This window comes from Nipponia nippon, unplaced genomic scaffold (assembly GCF_047370975.1).
Source record: "Nipponia nippon isolate SJK-2023a ecotype South Korea unplaced genomic scaffold, ASM4737097v1 scaffold_37, whole genome shotgun sequence".
Taxonomy (NCBI): Eukaryota; Metazoa; Chordata; class Aves; order Pelecaniformes; family Threskiornithidae; genus Nipponia; species Nipponia nippon.
In genome coordinates this window covers 592393-600546 of record NW_028262355.1, presented here as the reverse complement: position 1 = coordinate 600546, position 8154 = coordinate 592393, and the positions used below count along the sequence as shown (strand labels likewise).

General features: G+C 46.1%; 1 pseudogene; it reads right to left on the bottom strand.

The window, feature by feature from the left end:
- Positions 1-6095: 6095 nt before the first annotated feature.
- LOC148053774 (U2 spliceosomal RNA) lies at positions 6096-6194 on the bottom strand (annotated as a pseudogene).
- Positions 6195-8154: the final 1960 nt, after the last annotated feature.

Below are 8154 nucleotides of genomic sequence, written 5' to 3'. Positions count from 1 at the left end.
GTGAGAGCAGGCGAGCCGCACAGGAGCGGTGTCTTAACCAGGTTTGCACTGAGGACACCGCACGGTGAGATCTCTACAGGTGCAGAGACAGAGTCACTGCTTACGGCTATGTAAGAAAGCGTCTGGCAGGGAAGATGAGTGACACTCCTAAACGGTACTGCTGGTTCAAGTTCCTAGCAAGACAGCAGAAATTATTCTGAGGTACGAAGCAGTGTCCTAACAAAGTACAGCCCGTGCAACTGTCAGCAGAGTCTTCAGCTCGCAAAAAACTTCATGTAACAGTATTAAAAGAGCCTTCAAAGACATAAAAGTTATAGATTTGTATTTCTTATCCCAATATTGCAGCCATGATGGAGGTAGGGAAAGGAGGACAGAGTCACATGTTGGTCATCTTCTTCGTAAATAAGCAGGAATTGACCACAAAATTGGAATTCAGCTGTTTCTTGAGTGCAAGTGATCATGACTTGATTACATTTATTATGTGAAAGGAAAGGTTAGTCTAAACTGTAATCACACACATGCAGCTTTGAAAGGGCCAATTTCAAAAAGCTCAACATGATTATAAGTCAGATCAGTGAGGATTAAAAAAACTATACATAAATAGAAAGTATTCTCTGTTATCATATGCTTTAAAAAAAACAAAACCAAAAACAAACCAACGCCAAAACAAAAACTAGATGCCCAAACCACCACAGTTTCAACAAAAGGAAAAACCAACACTATTATAAAGCAAAAATAGAGATGCCAGTCTTCCTTAAAGGGAAAGCAGCTAACACAAATATTTTTAATTATCATTTAAAAACTCAAGGGGAAGCTAATGGTAATCAATATGTGACAGAATCTGGGAACTGTAGAGTACAGATAAGGGAAGTAAAAGGACAATAAAAAGTCGTCTGTGACCAACGTAATTGAAACAGTCTGGGCTGTTATTCTTTTCAAAGACACCACCTACATCTTACTAGCAAATGAATCCATTTAGTGGATTTATCCATATTAGTATAGCCCATTACTAAACACAAGTGGTAGAATTGATAATAGAAAAAGGCAGTAGTGTTCAACAAATACTCACATCCCACAGCTGGGAAAGAGCCAGCCAACATATGGCTATCGGAGAATGAAATACACATCATCATCTCAATTCCTTTTGGAATGTAAAAATATCAAGTATGAAAGATTACACCATATTACCCTAATTTCATCTTTTATTAATGCCTATCAACAGGAGCTGTGAGAAACTAGTGTTTAGTTTGCAGAGTATCTTGCCAACATTAAGGTCTGTTTATCGGCAAAGACATCCTTCTTAAACATTTCACTTTGTAGTGCATGATGGTTAAGTAAGGAGAACAACACAAAAGAAGAAAATCAGCTTAGGCCATGCTAAATGGATTAAAGACATACCTGAGAAAGGGAATCCTCTCTGACAGGGGAGCCAGTGCGTTCCCACTGCAGTTCCACAACGGCCACTCTGGGAACATACTGTGCAGCGGGTTTGGGATCTGGGGAAAAGAAAAAAAACCAAAAAATTGTCAGGAACTCTACTTTCCAAGTACCACCAGAAATGAGAGAGCAATAAATAGGAGAGGTCAGCAAAAAAACCACCATCTAGATCATTTGGCAAGCTATACTCAGCCGTGTGACATGCATTTCACATTGCAGCACTGCCAAAGCAGCACGGGGGGCTGCAGGAGGAGCATGGTCTGTCCTGCAGCGTGGGGAACATCAGCTCGAGTAAAGAACTGACGCTGCAACCTTGTGCCCCACCAAGCTAAAGTCATTTTTTGGTGTGAGTGGGAAAAATAATGCAGAGGAGCTGGCTGGCACACTACTTCAATATTGTAGGCAGCTCCAATAGCCATTACTCAGAACAGAAAGTTTGGAAGAGAGAGAGATGAACAAAAATAATTATTAAGGAATTAGTAACCACATTTGATAGTAAGACACTGAAGGCATCTCTCTCCTTACATTTCATAGAGGAAGGTTCAAGGAAAGATAACAAACTGAAGTCACCAGATGAATAATAGAAGTTGGACGGTCGGAGACTCTTCAGTCTCACAGAGTATATTGCTCAGGGGTGGACATGGCTAACTCACAGAAACAACGAACCACTTATATTCCTAAAGCAATTGTCACAGAACAGCCGTAACAGGTAACAGCTCGATGGACTGGGCGTTCACACAGCATGCCAAAGATCCGGATTCACATTCTCTCACCATTCCATTCAGAGCAGGAGATTAATCTGGACCTTGCACGCTAAGATGAGTGTCCAACCTGACTGCTGCGCAAGAAGCAACAGCATTTCTTGTTCTGACCAGGAACTCCATCCTGGGGATGGAAAACCTTCCTCGTCAGAGCTGCCGTATGCATCCCTCTGGAAGGAGTGGAAATTCTAGATAAAATATTCCATTTGTTCCAATAACAAAAGCAAGCCCTGATTGCCTTTGCCATAATAACCCCACAGTCCCATCCTTCCTCTCTGTAACAAGGTTGCAGACAGCACGTGGCTTTGCAGAAGTGAAGCGCTGCCTCCACGATTAGATGACCAGCACCATCCTTAATTATTCCAAAAAATCATAGAAACGTTCAGGTTGGAAAAGACCTCTAAGATCATCAAGTCCAACTGTTAACCCAGCACTGCCAAGCCCACCACTAAACCATGTCCCTAAGCACCACGTCTACCCGGCTTTTAAATACCTCCAGGGATGGGGACTCAACCCCTGCCCGGGGCAGCCTGGGCCAGGGCCTGACAGCCCTTTCAGTGAAGAAATTTTTCCTAATATCCAACCTAAACCTGCCCTGGCGCAGCTTGAGGCCGTTCCCTCTCGTCCCATCGCTTGTTCCTGGGGAGAAGAGACCGACCCCCCCCCTGGCTCCAGCCTCCTTTCAGGCAGTTGCAGAGAGCGATGAGGGCTCCCCTCAGCCTCCTCTTCTCCAGGCTGAGCCCCCCCAGCTCCCCCAGCTGCTCCTCCCCAGCCCCAGCCTCGCTGCCCTGCTCTGGCCACGCTCCAGCCCCTCCATGGCCTTCTTGGGGTGAGGGGCCCAACCCTGAGCACAGGATTCGAGGGGCGGCCTCACCAGTGCCCAGTGCAGGGGCACCATCACCTCCCTGGTCCCATGCTATTTCTAATGCAAGAGGAATGGTAGAACACATCTGGACACAGAAATAGAAATTTCATCACAAGAGCAAGTCAAAGAACAAGCTTCGACACAAGCAAGATCTGCAGCTGAACTGCAACTGGGGGCACGAAGCCAACGCAACCGGCAGCAGCCGCAGCTCACCTCCTGCAGGCAGGTTACCGATGGCTGCCTCCTCCAGTGCCGACAGAGTTTCCGATAGCCCTTAACCCAGTATGTCATTATCAGCCGCACGCTCAAGTGAAGAAGAACGAGGTGCCAGGGATGGCAAACAAATGGGCTGTGACAGAGTTACAGACATGACAGAATGCAGAGCGCAAAATCAGATTTCCCCCAACCGCCGCGGAGCGATGCAGAGATTCTCTCGCTGGTGATTTATACCTTAATTTTGCCCAATAACGTCTGCATTTGTCTCTATACTAGTTATTAGCTTCCCCAAGGAAAGCAAAAATCACAAAGCTTTTGAAAGCTTTGAGGGAAACGCTGTTCTTCCTTCCTCACCTAGCAGGCGTATTTATGGCATAATCCAAAGGAATAATTACTCCAAACGGCAGACCGTCTCCCCATGCGATCAGCATGACTGTGTGAAGTTACAATCAATGCTGAAAATATATGTCCCGGTATTTACCACAGGACAGTCCATCTAACTTTGAGAAACCCGTTCCCCCCGTTCCTTCCCACCTCATTTCAAAGTTGGAGCTGGTTTTGCATTAGAAATCAGAAGGCATAGCTACACACCAGGGCCCTCTCCCACAAAAGAAATACCTTTTTAAATTATTAACAGCTGAAGCACTACACTAAAATCAAACACAGCCTATGAGAAATAAAAAGAAAGGTAAGAAAATGTTTACAGTAACAAAAAAATCTTTGGAGATGAGTAATTGGTCTATTTGTTTCTCTGCACATACTCAGAAGTTGCCGCGCATAGAAAGCTTCGTTCTAAGTTCCTCCTTTTATTTGCAAGTCATCAGCATTCCTCAGCATCGGGGGTTCCCACAGAAATAGGTTTGTCTGCCCCGATTACAGGAATCCCCAAAGAATTCTCACTTTCAAAACAGTTGCATAAAATATTAATTACTTGTATTTGCAGTAAATGAACATAAGCTAATAAGTTTAAAAATTCAATTACCACAAGCTATCAGATGACTTTTTATTTAATTGCTATGGATTGCCCTTTAGACATCATAATGAAATTAATAGAACATGCTGGTAATCGATAGGTACTGATTAATCGATTCAGAGCAGCTCTTACGAAGACTCTTTAACCCCCAGAAGTCATTATTTATTACCTTATAATGCAAGTGCAGGCATACACGGGGCAAATAGATACGGGACGTATTTAGGAGCGTAGCAAAGGTACCTGGCTGTTATACAGAGTTCAAGGTGTGGCAATATGGTATTTTGCATATATATAGGGTACCTTACCCTTGATGGTTAAATATTACACTCCTCATTAATAGATGATCAAGGTCTTCTGGTGAGCGGAATAAATAGTCATCCTTCATGGGTGATCTACTTCTATTTATTCAGTGAGGAATATTTAAAACATTAAACTTCCTCACAGTGAATCTGTTCGGTGCCTCTCAGCGCTTATGGAAAATATGCGCTATTTAAATATTTTCACATGTGCACAGACTTTCTAGGAATCTGCAGGCTGAAGTACAAAATTCGGAAACCAGTGGGAGTAACTCGCTCGACGCCAACAGTATATAGCATTTTTATGCAAACAGGAGCTTCCCCGTCTAAAACGCTCGTGCCCATCATTAGAGCACAAACTTGTCTCATCTCTGTTGTAAAGGAACGCTGTAGAAATGAACCATCTTCCAATGAAAGAGTAACACCTTAATCTTCTATTCGCAGATCACAAAAAAGAAAAACCTTTAAAGAGAAAGCAAGCAACGCCCTTACAGACCTGACTCCAACCTGCAAAGACCTTTGATTTTGCCAAGATCATTCAGCAGAGCAGCTTTGATACCACGTTGTATCTGGCGGGCCGCGCTGCCCTTCGCAGAGAGCACAGCGCAGGGGTGCACAGCATCGCCTCTCCCATCACGGTGGGAGGCCACGAGGTTAGCACACACCTTGGGTAGTAACGGACCAGGCTTGCCCTTTCTTCTCTTGCCGAGAGAAGCAGCTGGCCTCATGCAGGCCCTCCTCCTTTTAATGCCTGCAACAGTTCGGCACATCCGTTCTGACAGAAAAGTCAGAAAAGGCCAGCCTTGGCCCAAAAGCCCAGACCTTTACTTAGAGACAACTTTAGCAGTAGACATGTCATCCGTGGCTTCTGCCCAACTTCCTTATCCAGCCACACTCCCAGCATCCCCATAGCTACTTCACTTGGCAGACAGATGGCCCAATTTTTTGGCACCTGCAGCTCAGGGCAGACCTCCAAGCAGACAGCTCTCATACCCGGGACTCCAGGCCTGCTCTCTAACTCCTCATTATGAAACTAAATTCAAAAGTAATGGTTTTTTTAATGTATCGGCACCCTCCATAGAATTATAGAATCATTAAGGTTGGAAAAGACCTCTCAGATCAAGTCCAACCATTAACCTAACTGCCAGGTCCACCTCCAAACCACATCCCTAAGCACCGCATCCACACATTTTTTGAACGCTTCCAGGGACTGTGATTGCACCACTTCCCTGGGCAGCCTGTGCCAGTGCCTGACCACTCCCTCTGCGAAGAAATTTTTCCTGATATCTAAACTAAATCTTCCCTGGCGCAGCCTGAGGCCATTTCCTCTCCTCTTCTCCAGGCTGAGCACCCCCAGCTCCCCCAGCCGCTCCTCCCCAGCCTTGTGCTCCAGCCCCTGCCCCAGCCTCGCTGCCCTGCTCTGGCCACGCTCCAGCCCCTCCGTGGCCTTCTTGGGGTGAGGGGCCCAGCGCTGAGCACAGCATTCGAGGGGCGGCCTCACCAGTGCCCAGCACAGGGGCACCATCACCTCCCTGCTCCTGCTGGCCACACGATTCCTGTTACAAGCCAGGATGCAAATAAATTAGATATTAAACTGATAAGAACAGATACTACACTTGATCTTCACCAAAAGGCCTAGAAGCAATGCAGCATTCCTCCATGAACACGAACGGTCTCACTCCCTGTTCCCCACACCCCTAGCAAGACACTGCTCACATCAGGGTGGTGGGAGAAGCAGCAAGACCTGCACCCACAGAGGTAGTGCATGCCCCCAAATCCCTGGCTAAGGGAAGGCCACCTACCAAAATTATGGATGGGAGGGCACCTCTGCGCAGGGGAGGGGACAGGGAGGTGAAGTCTAGGGTATTGGTTTGGTCAACCTGCAGTTTCCTGGTGTCCCACCCCATACCTCACCTTCCAGAGATCTTCGGCCGTGATGCTCTCCAGCAGAGAGATTTCATTGCTCTCCCCATACGAAAAAGAGCACTGAAGCTTGCCCCCAATCCAGCAGGCTAGGTAGCCAGGTCCTGTGAATGGCTGCGGTGCACAGATGCTGATTTTTCAGGCTTTCCCAGAGGATCTGAAAGGATTTAAACTATCATAGGATCTCTTCACTGCCCTAGTCTGCTGGTCCTCGCCCTGCCCGTGCAGAAAAGCACCACACCAGAAACCTGCACAGCTCACAGAAAACTTCCCCAAATCTCCCGCAGGCAGGACAGCACAGTGGCCAGGGTGAGCCAGGCCGGCGGGAAGGTCACACTAACCTACAGACGGCATTTGAAAAATTACTGCAGAAGCAAAGCACAAAGCTGGGTCCTGGAAACGATGTAAATTGAATTTGTCTGCACTGGCAACAGTTTTTGATTAGAGGCTTCCAGAGCTCCTGAGCAGCTCACAAATTCTTCCCCCCGCCCCCAGTCACAGACCACGGCAGTCTCAGGATCAGAAAAAGTCTGCACGCAGAGACGGTGGAAAGCGGTGTGGGGTGCTGCGCTCATGAGCGCACCTCTCGAGCCTGCCGGGTCCAGCTGTGGGCCCGAACTCCACTTTCACAGGGGCTGCACACGTACAAACCTTCCAGCATCTCCCAAGCTGCACGACAAGGTCACAAGATGAATCCAAAGAGCTTATCAAGGTTTAGTGTTTTCTCCTCATAAACAAGTCAAGACAAGAGAGGGGAAAAAAAAAAATAAAAAGGCATTTCAGTATTTTAAACGTTGTCAAATTTACAAGCAAATGCTTTGAAATACAAAGGCTTTTTTTATGGAATACATTTTCTGGTGTTTAAACAAAGCAAGTACCTGGCAACAAAACCCTGAGCCAAATTATTGTTAACAGTGAAACAATAATTGCAGCAATAAATAGGATATGTTGAAAATTACAGCAGCCTGAAAACATTTACCCCATCTGACAATATATGGGACAATTTAGCTCCTGGTGAGCGCCATAATTTCTGTTTTTACTATTATATAGAGATTCCTGCAAAGTAAAGTTGTCATATACATCCATAAAAATATATATGGAGCGAAGTTACTTCAGGGAGATGCACTTTTATCTTCACTAAATAAACTTTTTGCTGGATGCTGTTGTCCTCATTACCTGGTCATGCATTATAACAACCTCCCTCCTTTTTTCTGGAGCAGGCTTCGGTTCACTCCAGGTGAAGCTGACCCATTATCAATTAAGCACATCGACTAAAATTATCGACTGTTCACAGTTGCTTATATTTCCATTATTATAACGGGGTATTACAGCATAGTGCCATGTGGCACTCCGCAATATGTCACATTTCTTCAAACGACGGTCGCAATCCTGCTAAACGCTATTTATAGCACGGCGTATGCACAGCGCTTACGGCACCAAGCTAGGAAAGATAACTTCCCACGGGTGCAAAGCTGCGGTCGGGCCCTTGACCTCCTGCATCTGATCGCTGCCTCAAAGCGGGGGCTTATCCGAGGTTCCTTCTACACTCAAACCCTCCGTTCTTTGGTGCCTTTGAAAAATAACCTTCCCGTTTCATAGCAAAATGGAGCAGCGCGTTTATTCATGCAGCCACTGGGCATATTGACCGCCTGTTTCTTGCTCTCCATGCGGATCTTTCCACGT